The sequence below is a fragment of the Loxodonta africana genome, chromosome 27 (assembly GCF_030014295.1).
Source record: "Loxodonta africana isolate mLoxAfr1 chromosome 27, mLoxAfr1.hap2, whole genome shotgun sequence".
NCBI lineage: Eukaryota > Metazoa > Chordata > Mammalia > Proboscidea > Elephantidae > Loxodonta > Loxodonta africana.
The window spans coordinates 30,288,098-30,305,618 of record NC_087368.1 but is presented as its reverse complement, the minus strand read 5'-3'; positions in this window follow the sequence as shown (position 1 = coordinate 30,305,618).

The window sequence follows — 17,521 nt, the reverse complement described above, 5'->3', positions numbered from 1 at the left end:
ATTGTTGGGTGTGTCTGTCCCACCAGGTGAGAGTTCAGCATGGCACCTTTCCCATGTCCCTCTACTGCCACCATCTTTACTGCAAGGAACTGGCTCTGACTGGCTTTGGGGACAAACTCTTACCTGATAGAGAGCCTGACTCTAATAATCTGATTTGCATGTATAAGCTACTTTAAGATAACTGTAAAAATTAAAATCAGACTCCAAACTGCAGCTAAGAGGTGAGCCTTAATGACTTTGAAGAACTCTGAGGTTCTGTAGATGGATGCCTACTCCTGGCTCTCTGTGTGCCTAAATCTCTTTGAAAAAAATTAATCAGGAGTTCAAAGACTGATTCCTAGCTCCTGTCCTAACTCTAATTAGCTGTACAATTTTATCATTTCACCTCACTATTTCTCTGGTTCCCCTTCATTGAATTAGATGAACTGTCAGCTGTGAGACTGTGCCTACTAATTTTAAGAGAAATTTACAAAAAGTACAACTTGATTTTTTTTTTTTTAATTCTGAGTAGCAAGCACTTTCCATATGCACAATAAGTACATAGGTTGACTAAGTGTTGATTTAATTACTAAGCTTATTTCTCAGTCATAGTTTTCTGAAAAATTCCCCTCCCTCCCATTAGGTTTCTCCACCCTTAACATATATACTTTCTTAGCTTACATCTTTATTTGCTCTTACCTCCCCAGTGTCACTGCCTCTTCATTTAATACTGCGACTGTTCTTGTCCTTCTTGGGTTAGATGATTTTACAGGGAGTGAGCTACAGCTGATGAAGTAGAGTCATCTGTTTATAAAATTAGATATATCCTTATTTGAAAACATTAACATGAACGCTTAGTTCCTTTTTTACCTAAAGGCTAAAAACTTAAGAGTTACAGAACACGAAATAGTAGGGTTGAAACAGTCATTCAGCCAGATGGATAAGCTCCTTGACAGTTGGCCACCTACCTTGAACTTAAGTACTCCTAAGAAGTAATCCTAGAGAGCTTGCAACCTTCTGCATGGAACACTCACATGATGTGAATAATGGTGGGAGGAACTTGTTGTACAATTTTCTCAACTGGACAAGAGACCCTGCTACAAAAAGGAATATCCTCACGACTGGGCTGTAGAGCTCACAGTCTTCAGGGAAACCAAGTAGATGCTGGCTGACTTAGTTTTCTGGAAGTACTGTAAGAAGTTGGTCTCTCTCCCTTCCTCAGTCTTTGCCTAACTCTCCCTTCCCTGAACACATATCTGCTCACACGTGCATGCATACATCACACACACACACACACACACACACACACACTCCATTAGAACTGGAAACTATTGGCTCCTCCAGGGCAGAATGGACACAAGGTTAGCTGCACCCCCAGAGAACAGTGCAGTGAAGGCCTTCTGAACACAAACCACCCACAATTGTGTTTCTTTGCTCACTAAGGAGGAAGTAACACTTTAATTTTTGACAACCTGGGATCAATCTACCCAACTTAATCAGAGAGGGAGTAAATAATCAATCCCCAGAGCAGAAACTCAATGTCCCCCATGTACCCATTCCCTTTTGCAACAATTCAAGCTTGACAGTCTTTTTTTTTTTTTTTTTAAATGGAGAAGATGGAAGCATGTCAGGAAAGGACGTGCTTCTCCTGACCAAGTGGTAATAACAAAACACCATCTGCCCCAAGCCTTGCCCTATTACCTTTCCTTCCTTGCTCAGAATATGGACAAACAACAATGAAATAAAACAATACAAAGATAGTCTGCCCAACAAAAAGCATTATCCTGATGTATTCTTCTAACTCACTTTCTAAAGCATCATTCTCTTAGATATGTCTTATTATTTTATTTGTCCTTGATAATGCTGTTCAAAAATATATACTTGACTCTTAAAATTTGAACTTATCAGATGGCTCAGCATTGATGTCCTTACACGGGTTGGTCCTTTATGTTTCTTTAAAATTACTTGGTTTTGTATAATCAAAATCTCTTTTTACTTTAGAACCCCTTATTGCTCTTAATAATATCACCTTTTAGAATTTAGCATATCTTAGGATTTATGTCTTGTGGTAGATTATTGCAATGACCTCTGATTTGTTCATGCCTCCTTATAGCTGCACCCCAGGGTGGTCATCCATTACACGTGGGCTTGGCCACGTGACTTGCTTTGGCCCATAGAAAAATAGCAAATGTGATTCAAGTACACACTTGAAAGGTGCTTGCACATTGGAGCTTGCTCTCTCTTTGCTACTCTTAGAACTCTGCAACCACCATGAGACCTAGCCAGTTATAGGATGGGAGCCATGTGGAGAGAGGCTTCAGTCATTCCAGCCTTCTAAACTGAGGTCATCATACACTCAGGCAGCCCAGTGAAACCCAGCCAAGTCACTGACGCATAGATGCACGAGTACCAAAAAACAACCAAACCCAGTGCCATTGAGTCGATTCCAATTCACAGCAATCCTATAGGACAGAGTAGAACTGCCCCACAGAGTTTGCAAGGAGCGCCTGGTGAATTCAAACTACTGACCCTCTGGTTAACAGCAGTAGCACTTAACCACTACGCCACCAGGGTTTCCAATGTATGAGTAAGCCCAGCAAAAGAACTGCTCAGCTGAGCCCAGCCCAAATTGCCAACTCAGAATCATAAGCTAAATAATCGTTTGATGTTTTAAGCTCTAAATTTTTGGTAGTTTGTATGCAACAAAAGATAACAGATACATGTCTACTTCTCTAAAAATACGAAAGGCTCTGTCTTTAAATCTCATATATATTTAACTCTATCTAGTATTGCTAAGCTTTTCTGTTATGAACTATAAGGCAGTGAACCACCTTTTTCTAAAGTTCAACTCCCAAGAGGACCTTCTTCATTGTTTAGAACTTCTGAAACAAAGAATAAGTACACTGTGATCTTCAGATGAAGTCCAGCAAAGCATAGAGTTTTAGGTGTAACAAATTAAAGAATTAAAATATAATTTCCCCCCTTTTTTGGCTGCACTTAATTATGGCATAATTTTCTGAAAGTCAGGAGGCATCAAGGATTTGACACAAACATGAATCACTTGTAATTTAATAGAGGGTAAGATTTATTATCAAGCGAGCTTTTTCCCCCTTGAGGCCCCTAAAGCACAAAGGCCTTGGATTATCATCCTCTTGGCTTGAGTCCCAGCCCTGAAATACATCTATCTAGACAATCTTGCAAGTTAACACTTGTGAAAAGACTAACTCAAATCATAAAGAATATTTGATGCCAATGAAAAAAAGAAAAAAATTTTCCAGTGAAAGAAAGACCATATATTAGAGTGCTTGCCCATGTATGCTCTGCAGTCAGGCAAACCCGGGCGAGCATCTGGGCTCTAGAACTACATACGTGTGTGATCTTGAACAGGTTTCTTATCTCTGCTAAGTCTCAGTGACCTCACACACAAAAGGAACAGACTAGTACTACCTAATGGGGTTGTTTGAGAATTAAATGAATTAACACATCAAAGTGTTTAGAACACCAAATGAAACAAAGAAATGCACAATAAATGGTAATGCCTTATTTTCTTTGAATATTGGGTTCTCTACTATATTTAGGACATTCTGTTATGTGCCAGCGCTGTGAAAAACATCAAGGCATTAGATGTGCTACAGTTACGTGCCCACTACACCTAAAATCATACTTTGAGAATAAAATGGAGCCATGAATTTAAAAAACATTACAGGGAGTGAATCAGGTGGTGTCATCAAGACATGGGAACTTTTTCACTTATGTCTCAAGGAATTCATGTGGCCTAGTGTTCAGAAAAACAAAGATATGAGATCCTTGGACATCAGAAAGAAACCTTCTTAGATTGTATGGGACTTTTTGATTTACTCCTCATGGCTTCTCTCTGGTGGAACTCTACTTGAGCCAGTTGTCTCTCTGAGAACCTAGTGGGTGTGTCTAATGTGCCCAGTGACAGCTCCGAATGCCACTTATCTCACAATCCCTTTATTTGCCACCATCCTCTTTCTCAAAGGGAGTGGACAGATTATTTAAACTCTCCAAAGGGTCAGCAGTTCAAATCTGCCAGGTGCTCCTTGGAAACTCTATGGGGCAGTTCTACTCTGTCCTGTAGGGTTGCTAGAGTCAGAATCGACTCGACGGCACTGGGTTAGGAATAATATGTCTTACCATCTTCTTTGGTTCCTCAATGTAGGTTAAGACAGAAGCCAAACTTGAAAGTAAACTTAGAATACCAAAATTGCAAGTTAGCACTGCTGCTTCTCCAAGAAAATGTCAGCCTCACTTGAGTGTGTGAAATCTATTTCTTTTGTAAAAGAATCTGAGGTCACCACTATGAGTGCTGACAGTATCGAAGTTGCAGGATGGGGTCTGAAAGTGAAAGCAAAATTGGGTCCGAGGAGAGTGTGGTCAGTGCTGTCCATTGTCACAGCTAAAGAGCAACACTGGGAGACCAACAGAGAAGTCAGGCATGGGAGAAACAGCAGAGTGATGATGTCTAGATTATGAACAAGACAGGTGTGCTCAGAATTTGTTCTTACTCTGTGGATATTAGAAACAAGTGGATTTAGGTCTAAGACAGGCTTGAGTAATTTAGTATCTATAAACCTCAGTTTCCTGCTCTGCAAAAATGGAGATAATTTTAGTTCCTGCAGGACTGTTAGTATTAGAAATATTCTATCTAAGCCACTAGGAAAGTGCCTGGCTTGAGTGGGTCTCAAGAAATGTTGGTTACCTCCCCGCTAGATAGAGAAAGATTATCCTTTTGTCAGGGGTAAATTGATAACTAAAACCTCCAAATGAACAAGCTAGGGATGAGCGTACAGATGAGCACAGACAGGTAGTCTAAGTTTAGGTCAGGTCAGATTCTGGAGAAACCTGAAGAGAAAAAATCAGTGATTCAGACTAGGAGCGTTAGGGTCACTTAGGGTGACCTAGCCATGGAAGTCAGAATTTGAACACAGAAAAGCTTTCTGAGGCAGTGGATTCTGATATGGCATTGGGTATTGCACAGGGCCAATGAATGGTTAAGAGCTCATCTTGCCACCTTCTGGAGACGGAAGAAGGGTGAGACAAGTCAACACGTACCCTCCTTCATCTTAGACTGAGTATTCTCCCATCTCCACTCCGTATCACCCTGAGCTGCAGAAAATATATGCATATTATTATCACCCCTCCACACAAACCCTTAAACTCACTCTGTCTAGTGGGAATTTGTTTTTCCTAGTCTCAGTGGCTCAAGCAATGAGGATATTTAATCATCTCACTTGAAATGGAATCTGCACTAGATTGTTCCCAATTTGATGTGGTGGCTTTGGAAGACCATCAAAAACGAAACTTTTTTCTATATGATTTTTCTCCCATTCTAGACATTTTGTTGTTGTTTTGTTTTTGTTGCCTTTTTGTTTGTCACCTCATGGTCACAAGGTGGCTGTCGCAGCTCCAGGCATCATGGACTCACACCAGTTTCCACAGGAGGAAGAATTCAGCAGGGATACCATTTTTTTTTGTTTGTTTCTATCATGACACTGTCTTTATAGTCAATAAGAGATGTCCCCCAGCAAATTTCCCCTTACATTTGTTGGAACCTCCTGAATCAAGGCTGTAGCTCAGTCACTGATAACCAAGACTGAGATCACCAGAATGGTTTAGATCAATCACAGTTCACCCGCTGGGGGTGTCCTTGGGATGAAAGTATCTCCATTTTCAACCTGTATCAGTTAAGGTCCCAATGGGAAACAGATGACACATTCAAATGAGGATAATTCTAGGAGGGTGGATTTATAAAAGGGACCAATGAAAAAGATTTGGCCAAGGTGAAGGGAAACCACAAGGGACAGGATAACAACACAGGCTGTCACCACCCCTAGGCAAAAAGGATATGGTGAGGGACAGCTTACAAGACCCAAAAGGTGAAAAATCCCTGTAGAGTCAGCCACCTTAAAAAGAGCAGTGACCTTTGGTCAATGGACAGAGCCAGCCTAGGGTAACCTCACGAGAAGGAAGGAGCCTGGAGAATAAATACCCTGACTCACCCTCTACCCTCCCTTCATTCTCCTGACTAGACTCCACTGATAAAACACAACCAGAAGCTCAGAGGCTTGGAATTGTTCATGTAGTTCGAGCAGGTCAGCCTCTAGGACAGAGAGCAGGGTGGAGAAGGATGGAGGAGAGTGGACCTGAAGGGGAGAACAGAAGAAAGCGGGCACAACACCTGAACACAGGCTTGGGTTTAGTAGCAGAGATGAGATGGTGTGTGCATGAGGGGAGGCGAAGTGTCTTCTATGGCACAGCTAAACCTAGCTTACTTCTTCCGTTAGAAGGAGAACAGAGCGGTTCCCTCGGGTTATTCTTAATGGTATGCAGCAAAGGGGAAGGGCGTATGTATCAGGCTTCATATTGGGGCGATTTTTATTAGCACATTTCCTTAATTCTAAGATACCATCTTAGACTTGGGAAACATGTCTAATTGTAGCTTCTCTGATAAAGGAAGATAAAAAGGAAGAGAGGGAGGAAGGGAAGGAGGAATGAAGGCAGGGGAAAGAAAAGGTACATCAATCGTAGCCATCAATGGCTCTTGGATATCCCCCCGCCTTTTTGTTTTTAATTTTATTGTGTTCTAGGTGAATGCTTACAACACAAATTAGTTTCTCATTCAAAAATTTATACACATATTGTTTTGTGACATTGGTTGAAACCCCCACAATGTGTCCGCACACTCCCCCTTTCCATCCCAGTTTCCCCATGTCCTTCTGTCCAGTTGTCCCTTTCTTCCTTCCTGTCTTTGCTTTTGGGCAGCTGTTTCCCATTTAGTCTGATACACTTGATTGATGTAAGAAGCACATTCCTCACATGTGTTATTGTTTGTTTTAAAGGACTGTCTACTCTTGGGCTGAAAGGTGGACTTCGGGAGTAGCTTCAGTTCTGAGTTCGCAGGGTGTCCTGGGACCATTGTCTCGGGGATTCCTCCAGTCTCTGTCCGACCAGTAAGTCTGGTCTTTTTTGTGAATTTGAATTTTGTTCCACGTTTTTCTCCCCCTCTGCCCAGGACCCCCTGCTGTGATCCCTGTCAGGGTGGTCGGTGGTGGTAACTGGGCACTGTCTAGTTCTTCTGGGCTCAGGCTGGTGGAGGCTGTGGTTCCTGTGGTCCACTAGCCCTTCGGACTGATATTTCTTTGTGTCTTTGGTTTTCTTCATTCTCCTTTGCTCTGAACGTGATGGGACCAATAGGTGTATTTTAGATGACTACTTGGATATCCCCATCTCTGAGGCATTAAAATGTGACAAAGAAATGTGTCTTAGAGTAAAGGAAATAAAGTTTTTGCACCTATCTCCTTGCAATAGTGAGAGTAATCCTAACCCAGGCAAGGAGGCATAGCTAACTAGAACAAGAGAATCTTAACATTACTGATGGGATAAACATGCATTTCATTACATTTGTTCAGCTCCATTAATACAATTACAAAATATACCATGTCAAAGTTACACAAGGTAAAACATAAGCAACAGAGGCAGATATTTCTTTTCTCATTCAAGGTCTGCAGTTTGCTCTACAAACAATAATGATGAAAGAAAGGTACGTTATCGACCGCACTGCTGAATACCTAGTTTTCATTAATGTTAGTTCAAGCTTCAGCAGGATCATAATTAGCTACAGTGCAGACAAGTACAAGAGTGTGTATAGGTCAGGGTCCTTCAGCCCTGGAAAGTTTCTGATAGACTGTTCAGTTTGTTCTCTGGCCCACTGTGTTGGCAGCTGTCAGTGTCTTTCTTTGAATAGAATTCAGTGAATGGAATGGATGAAATAATTTGATGCAGGTTATAACAACCAGTTGGCTTAACTAGCAAATTAAGAAGCTAGTGTTATACCGAGGGGCAGTGGCACTTTGTAATTTGTCTGCTGTCATGGTAGCTAGTGTCTAAAAATGACCCCAATAAACTGTATCTCCCGTATTCATGTCCTGGTGGTGTCCCCTCCCTGAATCTGGATGGGACCTGTGATTCATTTTTAACTATAGAAAGTGGTAGAAGTGACACTACATGACTTCCAAGTCTAGGTCAAAAGATCCTTGCATCTTCTCCCTGGGACTCTTGAAAGGCTGAGTCCAAGGGAAGCCAGACACCACGTAAGAAGTTCAACTCTCCAGAGACCTGTCTCAGGCACTCCTTGCAGATTTACTTGAGAATAAGATAACTCCTTTATACAATGTTGAGTATAGGGAACAGTTTTGGTTATATTCTGGTTATCTGTTGACACATAGGAAACCGTGGTGGCATAGTGGTTAAGAGCTGCGGCTGTTAACCAAAAGGTTGGCAGTTCAAATCCACCAGATGCTCCTTGGAAACCCTATGGAGTAGTTCTACTCTGTCCTATAGGGTCGCTCTGAGTTGGAATTGACTTGATGGCAACGGGTTTGGTTTTTTTTTGGTATTGACACATAATATGCCACTCCAAAACATCGTGGCTTGAAACTATTTTTCTTTCACAGGGTGGGCTTACTGGCTTGGAGATGCTCACATAGTGGCAGTCAAATGGTAGCTAAGACCAAAGTCATCTGAAGGCAGAACTGGGCTGGACATCGAAGGCAGCTTCCTCACTCACTTGTCTGGCACCTGAGCTGGGAGGGCTGGAAGCACTGGGGGCTGGCCAGGCATCTGTCTCTCCATGCTGCCTCTCCAGATGGCTAGTTTGGGCTTCCTCACAGTAAGGCAATTTTAGGGGAGCTGAATTCAGACTTAGCATTCCAAGAATGCCAGCAAGATGTCTCTTGACCTAGCGATCACGGGAGAAGAGATAGGGAATCAACAAGGGGGAAAATCCAAAACTTCAAACTTACACGACAAAGTTAAACAAAGAAAGTATTGCGAGGTCTGTAACGCATTGCAGACTTGGCCTCCTCACCTTGTTTCCCCTGTGGCTTAATCCAAGTCTTCTTAAAGTCAAGATCTTAAATTCTCTATGCCAACTTTTTTTTCGGTAGGAATGTACTATACTAGTCCCTCCAATCTCCTCTGAATTCCAAGAACTTTTATACCTATCATCTTTTGTGCAGCAAGAGTCACAAACACAAATGCACACAAGGGACTGATTAGGACTTAAATAAACTGGGCAGGGTGAGGAAGGTGGCACTCATTGTATACCAGGCACTTCGTGTTTTACACGCATCTGCTCCTTTGCTCTTCACAACAGTTCTATGAGGCAAGTATAATTATTTCCCCCATTTTTTCAGATGAGAAAACTGAGGCACAGAGAGGCCAATGCAGGCAGCACATTCCCTATCTAAAGGGAGCAGCAAGCAGCTACTTGGCTCTGGCTCATTGTAGTTGTACAGGAATATCAGTCATGACTCCCTGTTTTTTTTTTAAGAGCTTAAAATCCGAATTTAATGTGAATTCTACCAATTAAGGAAAAAACAAAACAAAACAAAAAAACTGGCAACTATTTAGAACTTTTAAAAACACTGTGCAGACCAAAGAAAATACCTCTGTGGTCAGCTGCCAGCTTCAGACCTTCCATTTTCACCCTTCGGTCAATGGCCCTGGAAGCCTTTTAAGTAGCAAAATACACAAAATACAGAGAACACTGATAAATAAATATGAACTGGCTCTGAGCTGGGAGAGAGCAGAGGTAGACCCTTCAGGCTTCTGCTTTTCCTTAGGAGGAAGCCCCAGGACATCACTCCTCCCCGTGCCACCCAGGAACGTTGCTCCAACACAACGAGAAAACCAGCATTCTCAGTAAATTAACTAAAAGTCACCCAGGAGAAAAAAATCCAGCAAGTGAGACTCATTTGCATTGCACGCAGGAAGCCAGACACTTGGCTTCTCCTTTTCAATTACCCCTCTTTCCATTGAGTTGCCAGGAGGAATCTAATTTCACCTCCAATCATTTTTTTTCATTACTTTTATTTATGAAAATAAATAACCATTCCTTGTGCTGAGTACCCATGTTGAAATTGTAGCACCACTGCCCAAATGGAGAAATTGTTGGGTTGGCTGGACGGGTTTGCATTGTAAGTCTCCTTGTGCTTTTTTTTTGTAATGTCAAGTTTGAAACCAACACACACAGTAAAGACTGTTCTATAAATACAACAAAAAATTGCTTCATGTCTCTGAAAGCTGGCTCCTACGTATACACATGTATCTTTGCAAACTGCTTCCTCTCCTCAAGTAAAATATCAGCAGCAATTAAGGCAGACAAATGACTAATTTGGGTGAAAGTAGTTTCGAAGTCAAAGGCTTTTAAAAGCAAAAGGTTATTTAAAAAAAATCTTCACAATTAGCTCTCATTAGCAGCCCTTTCTTTTCTCACGGAGCCATCTTGGGAGGGCTTCCAGGGACCCGCCTCCATCTTGGCCCTCCCACGCATAGCTAGAGCTGAGCGTAAGGACAGAGCCAGCTTGGTGGGCTTGGTAGGCTTGTTGTTGTTGTTAGCTGCCATGCAGTCAGCTATGACTTGTGGGAACCCCATGCATAATGGAACGAACCATTGTCTGGTCCAGTGCCATCCCCATGACTGGTTGCAGATCAGACCAGTGTGATCCATAGGATTTTCACTGGCTGATTTTCGGAAGTAGATCCAGGCCTTTCTTCCTAGTCCGTCTGAGTCTGGAAGCTCTGCTGAAAGCTGTTCAGCATTATAGCAACATGCAAACCTTCACTGACAGACAGGTGGTGGTTGTACCTGAGGTCCAGTGGCCTGGAATCAAACCCAGGCCTCCCTCATGGAAGGTGAGGATTCTACCACTGAACCACCGTAAGAGCAATGGCTCTGGCAGTGTGTTCCTTGACCTCATTTGTGTCAGAATTACCTGGAGAGAGGAGGTGCTTGTTTAACATGTGGAATATTGGACCCCACCTCAGACCAACGCTATCAAAATCTCTGGATGGCGATTCCATGGAATTTGAAATTTTAACAAGCTTCCCCAGGTGATTTGTGGACAAACTATAAACTGAGAGCCATTGTGAGAGGAGGTGTGGAGTAAAAACCACAGCTCCTATTTCTAGCGCGCTTACTATGTGCCAGGCTCTGTTGTAAGTGCTTTCCATATGCCATCTCCTCAGCTCCTCCTCAGTGTCCTATTCAAGGTAAGTACCGTCCCCTCCCTGCACCCCATTTTGAGAGGAAGGAACGGAGACAGGGAGAGACTTAGTGAATTTCCCAAGATCACACACCTGGTGAGTGGCAGAGGTGAGATATAAACCCAGGCAATTTGCTTCAGAGGCCACACTCAGCATTACTCCATGTGGCCTCTCACACAGTGGTCCCATAGCGTATTGATTTAACATGTGTGTCTTGGGACCCACCTCCCAGAGATTCTGATTTGGTGGATCCGAGGATTAACCAGTAACCTGGGGAATTTAGCTGCAAGGCTTCCCACTCTCCAGCTCCCCTGGCCACACCTTGGGAAATATTACCTCGTTTGGACATGAACTGGAATTCCCACCTTCTGTATTTTCAAGAGAAAAAAATTTTCTCCTTTCACTGTAATTTTCCTCTTTTCACTGGTTCCTTCTCCCATCCCTAAAAATATGCTCAAGATATCCCCAGTCTAAACACAAGACAAAGCTGAAATACCACAACCATAGCCTAATTCAAGTCTCTAATATAACTCTTTCCTTAGTATTAATATTAAATTTTTAAAATTAATAGTCCACTGTCAGCATCATTACTTCAACAAACCCAGAGTTCACTCCTCAGCCCTCTGCATTCTAGCTTCTGGCCACGACCACCCCTTGATGTGTTTCTTAGCAAGATCTCACACGGCCTCCTAATTGCAAAATCATGTGGATATTTTCCAGTTATCCTCTGCAGAACACATTGGGGTTGCCCATGTCATGAAACTTGACTTCAGTTGTTCTAGTATCTACTTTCCCACTTTTAGGATTATTTTTTCTTTTTTCTGTTGTTGACTTCTCTCCTCCATTTGCCCCTTAAATTCAAGGACTTTCTGAGGTTCTGTCCTGCATTCTCATCGTCTGGAAACTTCGGCCTCTCATGTGGCTTCATAAATTATTAATGAAATCTCCGTCCTAATACCCCCTTCTCATTTTCTTGCTCTTGTGCTTTGAAACTGTAATAAGTTATTTTTAAACATCCTTTGGATAAACCTGTTTGAAGGCACCACAGTTGTTTCAAACTGTGTCAGACAACTCATCATCTACGCATTCTCCCCAAAAAGCTTTTCATTATTTATTTTATTTTTGTTGATAGTTTCATCATCCACCCAGTCTCCCAACTCAGAAAACTGAGTCATTCCCAACTTTTCCTTCTTTCCTACTCCCACGTTCAATGCAAGTCCTGAACTACTTAGAAAGTGCCTCCTTAATGCCTCACTACTGTCACTGCCTTAGTTCAGGTGCAGACCTGAACTTACAACTGAACCATCTCTCTCCAGTTCTTCTTGCGTAGTCTATCCTGAATTTGCCACCAGAATTCACCTCCAAAGAAACAAAGCTGATAATGTTGCACCTCTGTTGAGTCTACATCCAACCTACAAGTTCAGGTCTGATCACCTTGACTTGAAGACACAACTTGATCCCTGTCTTAGCCTCCTAAGGCTGCCACAACAAAATACTACAAAATGGGTGGCTTTAAGGAACAGAAATTTATTGTCTTATAGTTCTGGAGGCTAGGAGACCAAATTCGGGTCGTTTACAGGGCCATGCTCTCTCTGTCTGCTCTAGGGAAAGATCCTTCCTTATCTCTTCCAGTTTCTTGTGTCGTCACGCATCTCTAGGCATTCCTTGGCTTGTAGATGTATCTTTACATAGGGTCTTCTCTCTGTGTGACCCTGTCTCCATGTCTGTTCTTTTAAAAGACATCATTCAGAGCAGATTGGGATCTACCCTACTTTGGCATGACCTCATTACCTTAACTGATAACATCTTCAAAGGAAGAACCCATGACCCACGGGTCATGTTCACAGGTACAGGGGCGACATATCTTTAGGGAAACATAAGTCAATTCATAACAATCCTAACCTGTTTCTCTCTTCGATCACTCTGTTCTTGACACAGTAAACTGGTCATCACTTCGATGAGCTGTAAGACTTCTCAGGACTGAGATTTGTATAAGCTGATTCCTCTGGCTACAAAGCCTTTTTGTCTTCTTCAGTGAATAAATTCCACCCAATCTTCTAAGCCCAGCCAAGACGCCATCTCCTCTGGAAAGCCCCAGTCCCATCAAGCAGAGATAAGTTACTCCATCTTTTGGCCGCACGAGGATTTGGTTCACCTCTCTGAAATTGCACCTACCCCAGTGTGTCCGATGACCCTTTTTACATATCTGTCTCCTTCCCTTGGCTGAGAGCATTGCAAGGCCAAGGACCACTTCTGATTTGCCTTTGTGGCTTCAGAGCCTGCACACAGTAGACACAGTTTGTCTACAGATGCAATTGTTCCCTGGCACTCAGAGTGCAATCAATGTCACAAGTTATTTATTTTCCTGAAGTCCTTTAAATTTGGCTTAAATACTTGTCAGATGGTAGACTTTCTCTACCAGTAGAATTTGGGGGCCTCCTTGAGTCTTACATGAACAAATAATTGGTGATGGGAGAGGGTCTTATAGACCAGCTTGTGATGGTCGCCACTGTCCTGGAAGATTTGTCTTATGGCCCAACTTCCAATGGACCCATACTTACTATCTACTATAGGTACTGTGCTAAATGTTAGTTTTATTTATTCTTTACAGTAACCCCATGAGTTATATACTATCTTCATTCTCCATTTACTGATGAGGAAACAGAGGCTAAACTAATTTTGGTAACTTTCCAATGCTCACACAGTAAGTGGTAGAGGTGGGATTCGAACCAGGGCTGAATTCAGAGCCCGTCCTCCACCTAACCACTGCACATTTCTCCTCTCCAGGCAAGTCTCTCCCATTGACCCTCTTTCAGATGGCTAGTGTGGTAAATTATTTTCTTATTTACAAACATTCACTGCCTCTCCCTGGGAGAAAGATTATTATTTTCCCACCTCATCAGATGTCAGGCATGGCCATGTATTTTGCTTTATCCAATGAACCCTAGGCAGAAATAATGTTTGCTGCTCCTTAGTAGGTACTGTGTAAGCCAGGACATGGATCACTGTGCTCTTTTATCCCTCTTAAACAAGTTTGGTGATGTTCCAGAGAGAGGCTGCTCCAACATCCTGGGTCCTGGCTGGACAATAAAGGAAGCTGCAGTAGATGCATGATGAACTTTTAGGAGAAGTAAGAAATACATCTTAGTTGTTGCAGGCCGCTGGGGTCTGGGGGCTTGTTTGTTACTGCAGAAGACCCTAGGTCATCCTAACACTGTTAGTCAGTGCCTACTCAACACTACTTCTGTGCCTGCTTCTGTACATCTACTGTTGCAGCTGTCACAACACATTCAGATTCAACTGTTCTAGAGTGTCAGCAAAAACGAGGGACAGCCTCAGTGAGATAGGCTGGCGCAATAGCTGCAACAATGGACTCAAACATACCAACGATCCTGAAGATGGTGTTTTGTTCTGTTGTAATAAGGTCACCATGAGTTGGAGCTGACTTGATGGCAGCTAACAACAACAACAACAATCTCTCTTAGTGACTATGTCTTATTCATGTGCCACATTTAGCACAGTGCCTGTCATATCATCAAAGCTCAATAAGAGTTATTTGAATGAATGGCTGATCAAGTATCAAGTGTCTCCATCGTCTGCTAGTTGCAAGGACTATGTTCAATGTCAAACGAATTTTCATATCTCAATGACATCCTCCAAATCCCTTGAACCTTGACTTAGTGAAAGCAGACATTTTCTTACGATGCCAAATCCAGATCAAATAAATCAGGGAAGTTGTGTCACATACTGCAAAGTGGAAAAGCTTTTGAAATCCATGAACCTGAATTTAAATCCAGCTCTATTGCTTACTAGCTATGTGGCTAAGACAAATACCTAATGTTAAATTTATAAAATTTAAGTGCTAGTAGTTGCTTCTCAGGATTGCTATGAAGATAACAAGTAGTCAACACATAATACAAATTTGTATTTGATGTTTGTCTTTTTTTCTTTTTTGGCTGTCCAACGTCTAACTCTCTGTGATGGTTAATGTTATGTGTTAAGTTGGCTAGGCTATTATTCTCAGTGATTTGGCAGACACTGGGCTGGTTGCTCTTCCATAATGTAATATAATGTAGTCACTTTCCGTGATGTGATCTGATATGATCAACAAATCAATTGAAAGGGGAGTTTCCGTGGGGGTGTGACCTGCCTCCAGTATATAAATGGATGTTCTGGCAAAGCTCCATCTGTCTCTCTCAGCCCAGCACTTCTCTTGTCTCCTGACTTCGGGTTCCTGGGACATAAGCCTGCAGAATTGTCTGGCCTGCAGCCTGACCTGCAGATTTTGGATTCTCCAGCCCCTGCAATCCCATGAGCCAGCAGAGGCCCCCAGTCTGCTGCCTGACCTACGGATTTGGGACTTGCCAGCCCCTACATTGTGTGAGCCATTTCTTTGAAGTAAATCTTTCTCTCTCGCACCACATACATAGATACACATACATCTCACTAGTGTTGCTCCTCTAGAGAACCCATACTAAGACACCCTCCTTCCCATGAAGGGAATGTCCCCTCTTTGAGTGTGGTCATGGTAGGGGCACTTCACCACATGGGGAAGCCAGTGGGAACAGATCCATCCCATCTATACTTTGGATCCAGACATGGCCAGACATGACCAATCAGATGTATACAAATGGGACATTGTGCATCAATTAATGTAAAGAAATGAAACAGGATTCTTTCAGGAAGCCTGAGGTGGGGCCTGGTGGTGGCAATGGGGTTTTGCTGCGGCAGGAGGGAGAGGCAGCATCGTTGGCCAGAGTTGCCCCTAGAAAAAGTTGCTTGCTGGGCAACCTACGTTTTGAATTTTCAGGGCCGGCTTGGTTCTTGCTTGACTTCTAAGTCTGGTCTTTCAACCTCCAGTCAAATCTGGGTGGCCTTGATATCCTCCTAATAAACTGAGTGACTGGTGGGAATTTTCTCATTGAAATAGATCCTCAGGACCTTCTTTTCTCTTTCACTTCCTGTGCAGCAAAAGGAACTTTCCTCACCTTCGAGGAAATTGGCCTTACTCTGCATGGAATGATCCTCCGTTTTTCTTTCTCTGTGTGGAAATTCTTAGTCCCATGGAGCATTCCTGGGGAAATCTGTTTTTGGACCGAAATCAGCTTCCAACAAAGTGTATAGAATTTAACAGGCACTCAACAAGTGTTGAATGGATGTACAAATTAATGAATGCTATTTCCTGGTGGCATAGCAGTTAAGAGCTACAGCTGCTAACCAAAAGGTCAGCAGTTTGAATCCACCAGATGCTCCTTGGAAACCATATGGGACAGGTCTACTCTGTCCTATAAGGTCACTATGAGTCAGAATCGACTTGATGGCAATGGGTTTGGTTTGGTTTGGCTCGATTCTCACAACAGTCCTGCCTGGCACACTGATTCCCAAGCTCGCTCTTAAGAACCTTTAAGAGTCCTTGTTAAGATAAGTAGAAATTACTCTGTGAAGCAACTGTGATTGCTTAGGTTCGGTATGGTTTCTTGCAACACCAACTGGCCTATCTTTGGGCTCTCAAAGAACCCATATTGCTGAAAGGTTTTGGTGAAAACTCTTAGAACAAAGATTTTGAAAAATGCTACTGCAGTCTAGCTTAGAGATGGAGCACAGGCCATGTAATTACAGAAAGGTACATTCCAATCATGGTTCTAAAGTTCCTCACCGCTGTGATCTTGGGCAAGGTACCCGGTATGAACCTCTGTTTGTCTGTCTGTAAAATGAGGACAATACTCATTTATGTCCTTAGGAGGACTGCAGGAGAAAATGTATGAAAAATACTTGGCAGTGTACCTAGCCCTTGTACATACTTAATAATGATAGCAATTATTATCAGTGAAATTTTCTAAGTATTTCAAAACGGTGGCTTCTGGTTAGAAGCAATTCTTAATCACCCAAGTAGAATTCGCTGTCCCGTTAGTTGTGCCTCTTCTATGTCCTGTATGTTTATCTTTCACGGAACATAAAACATCTAAGGGTGTTAGCTGGTTCCAAGCCTGCATTTCCCAATGGAAGAACTCTGAGGGCAGAATTGCCTTTAAATTCCTAGTGTCTAGCAGAGGAGAAGTGCCCAGCAATTGAAGAACAAAAGCAAGCAAGAATATAATGCAACGCTTTTGCTACAGGAATAATTTAAGTCACGGAGGTAGGTCAGTAAAAGGTGAGCTTATGAGGAAGTTTCTGGTTCTCAATCTAAGAAGTTTTGAATAATATGTTCTCTGTTGTGGGGGAAGGAAGGTGCCTGTTGAATCGGCAAACTGACATTTCTGCAATCCACTGCAGCCAAAGCAGGCCCTGGTTTGCCTCACACAGGGTGATAGGTAATTTAGCAGCAGCAGACATGGTCACTGTTCTGAGCTAGAGTGGAGAGGCTTCCATGCTATGAACTATTGCTGCGTTTTCTAAATCACTTATCATACAGCTAAAAAATTAAAAAAGATTAAAAAAGTTGCCCGAGTGTATACTTCTTTCATTATTTTTT